General features: G+C 34.8%; 1 non-coding gene across 1 annotated transcript; it reads right to left on the bottom strand.

The window, feature by feature from the left end:
- Positions 1-2,612: 2,612 nt before the first annotated feature.
- On the bottom strand, positions 2,613-2,716 carry LOC125937223 (U6 spliceosomal RNA). The gene has a single exon (XR_007462308.1). It is a non-coding gene; the product is annotated as a U6 spliceosomal RNA (small nuclear RNA).
- Positions 2,717-3,439: the final 723 nt, after the last annotated feature.

The raw sequence follows: 3,439 nt of genomic DNA, 5'->3' as shown, positions 1-3,439 counted from the left end.
TCACTACAACTTTCAGTTCAATTCTGAGATTTTTTAAATTGAAGTGTAATTAACAAACAGTGTTATATTCGTTTCAGGTGTACAACATATTGATTCAACAATTCTACATATTACTCATGCTCACCAGGAGAAGTGTAGTCACTATACAAAATTATTAGAGTGCTATTGACTATATTCCCTATGATGTACTTTTCATCTCTGTGCTTACTTATTTTATAACTAGATGTTTGCACCTCTTAATCCCATTCACCTATTTTTCCCATCATCCCATCTACATCCCCTCTGGCTAACCACCAGTTTGTTCTCAACACCAAAAAGCTCCAAACAACCTGATTTAAAAATGGCAGAGGACCTGACTAGACATTTTTCCAAAGAAGACATACTGATAGCCAACAGACAGATGAAAAGATGCTCAACATCACTAATCATCAGGAAAGTACATATCAAAACCACCGCGAGATATCACCTCACCCTAGTCAGAAAGCTAATATCAAAAATACAAGAAATAACAAATGTTGGCAAGGATGTGGAGAAAAGGGAGCCTTTGTGCATTGTTGGTGGGAATGTGAGTTGGTGTAATCACAATGGAAAACAGTATGGAAATTCCTCAAAAAATTAAAAATAGAAATACCACGTGATTCAGTAATTACACTATTGGATATTTACCCAAATAAACCAAAAATATTAATCAAAAAGATGTGTGTACCCCACATGTTTATTGCAGCATTATTTACAATAGTCAAGATATGGAAGCAGCCTAAGTGTCCAGTGATAAATGAATGGATAAGGAAGATGTGGTATGTATACATAATGGAATATTACTCAGCTGTAAAATGAGTGAGATTTGCCATTTGTGATAATTTGGGTGGATGCAGAGGGTATTATGGTAAGTGAAATAAGTCAACTAACTAGACAACTAACATGTGATTTCACTTATATGTGGAATTTAAAAGCAAAACAAATGAACAAACAAAAAAACTCAGACTCTTAGCCAATCATATTTTATTTTATTTTTTATATTTTATTTTATATTTTATATATTTTATTTTATATTTTATTTTATTTCATTTTATTTTGAGAGAGAAGGAGAGAGAGGGAGAGAGAGGGAGAGAGAGAGAATACCAAGCAGGCTCTATACTGTCAGCGTGGAAACCAATGCACAGCTTGAACCCACAAACCATGAGATCATGACCTAAGCTGAAATCAAGGGTCCAACACTCAACTGACTGAGCCACCCAGGCTCCCCTGGGCATTAGAGATTCTAATTACTACTGGGTAGGTCATTGTTTCTAGACCTTCTCTGGTTGTGTTAACATATTCCCTTAGGTTTTGATAATTTCACTGTAATGTATCTAGGTATGGATTTAGGTTTATTAATATGCTTAGTATCCTTTATGCTTCCTACATCTAAGGTTTTTATTTCCTACATCAATTTTGAAAAAATGTTTAATTTCATTAGAAACTCCAATCAGGAAGTACCTGGGTGGCTCAGTTGGTTGAGTGTCTGACTCTTGATTTCGGCTCAGGTCATGGTCCCAGGTTTGTGGGATTAAGTCCCACATCAGGCTCCATGCTGGAGCTCCATGCATGGAGCCTGCTTGAGATTCTCTCTCTCTCTCTCTCTCTCTCTCTCTCTCTCTCTCTCTCTGCCCTCTCCCTGCCTCCACTCTCTCTCTTTCTCTAAAATTAAAAAGAAAAGAGAAGAAAAGAAACTCCAATCAGTTTTCTAAACTGGCTGTATAATTTTGGATTCCCATTCATAATGTACAAGCATTTCAGTGATTCCATGTATTCATCAACAATTGGTATTATCAGCCTTTTAATTGTAGCCAATCTGACAAACATGTAGTGGTATCTCGTTTTAGTTCTTATTTACATTACCTAGATGAGTAATAATGTTGAGCATCTTTTCATATATATATATATGTTGGCCATTTGGATATCTTTTGTGACATTTTCAGACTTTTTTTGCTCAGTTTTTAAATTAGGTTGTTGTCTCTTGTCTTTATAGATTAGTAAGAATTCTTTATACTATCAAAAGTTCAGTAAAACCAATGAATCACCAAAGCAGTAAATAGTAAAAATTTATCATGCACACACCAAAAAGACAGTTTGCAAACTGGGAGCACTGAAACCAAAGCATGGAATGAATCTCAGGGGTATATAAAGTAGCTTATGTAATGAGAAAGCAGTGACTATTCTTCACAGTAACTGGTTATAATATTAGAATTTTTTTAAATAGTTAATAATTGGTTAGTAATTACCTCATATCAAACTTGGGAAACAGTTAAAGTTTTGCTTATGATTTTCTGAGGCATAAGCAAGAAATGACCCAGGTTAAGTTAATCTTATAAAATAAGCTAAATTAAGCTTTATATATGACTAAACTGATTTTGTCTTCTCAGGGAATTTTTAAAGGCTGATCTCCCTTTGTTTTTGTTTTGTTTCATTTTGTTTTTTGTTTTTTGGGTTTTTTAATTAAAAAAAAGATTTAATTGCTGTATTTCACCTAATATTTCAGCATCCATAAAACCAAGTTACCCCCAAAATAGGATGTTTCAAATGATCATTATTTTTTGACCATTTGCTGTTTTTTCATTAAAAGTCTTTAAGAAAACATGGAACACTTCATGAATTTGCGTGTCATCCTTGTGCAGGGGCCATGCTAATCTCTGTATTGTTCCAATTTTAGTATATGTGCTGCCAAAGTGAGCACTGGTCTCCCTTTGTTTTTTATTTTACCATATATTCTGGATACAAGTCCTTTAACAGATATATGTTTTGTAATTATTTTTTTCCCATCTGTGGCTTGCCTTTTCACTCTCTTTATGGTGTCTGTTGATGAGCTCATAGGCTGACTCTTGCTTATTGTGGAATATTTCATTGTGCGTTTTGTAATTTTTAAGAGCCCGTCTTTGGCAGGGCTTTACTTATATGTGTGAATTTGTGTGATCTAAGTTGAGATTATCCTCTCTGGAGAGATTTATTATTTGCTCTTGTGAAATACCTCAATCTAGGACCAATTTGTTACCTTAATCTGATTCAAGTGTTAATGGAAGGCAGCCATGCTCACCACTATATCACCAACGCTGCACAGCTCAAGTGTTAATGGGAAGGTAAACTGATTCAACCTTTGTAGAAGGCAATTTGGCAATAACTTATCAAATTTTAAATGGTATACATTTTGACCCATCAATTCTACTTCTTTATTTCAATCAAGTAATCAGATAAGTCCACAATAATACATAAATATGGAAGTTTACACATTGTCATTTATAATTCTGAAAAAGTGGAAACAACCTAGATGTTCATAAAAGATGATTGGCTAGGGGTGTCTGGGTGGCTCGGTTGATTGAGTGTCTGAGGATTTCAGCTGAGGTCATGATCTCATGGTTGTAGCATGGAGCCCTGCATTGGGCTCCGCACTGTGTGGAGCTTG

This window comes from Panthera uncia (genome assembly GCF_023721935.1).
Source record: "Panthera uncia isolate 11264 chromosome A3 unlocalized genomic scaffold, Puncia_PCG_1.0 HiC_scaffold_11, whole genome shotgun sequence".
NCBI classification, from domain to species: Eukaryota; Metazoa; Chordata; class Mammalia; order Carnivora; family Felidae; genus Panthera; species Panthera uncia.
This window is presented reverse-complemented; position numbering and strand designations above follow the sequence as displayed.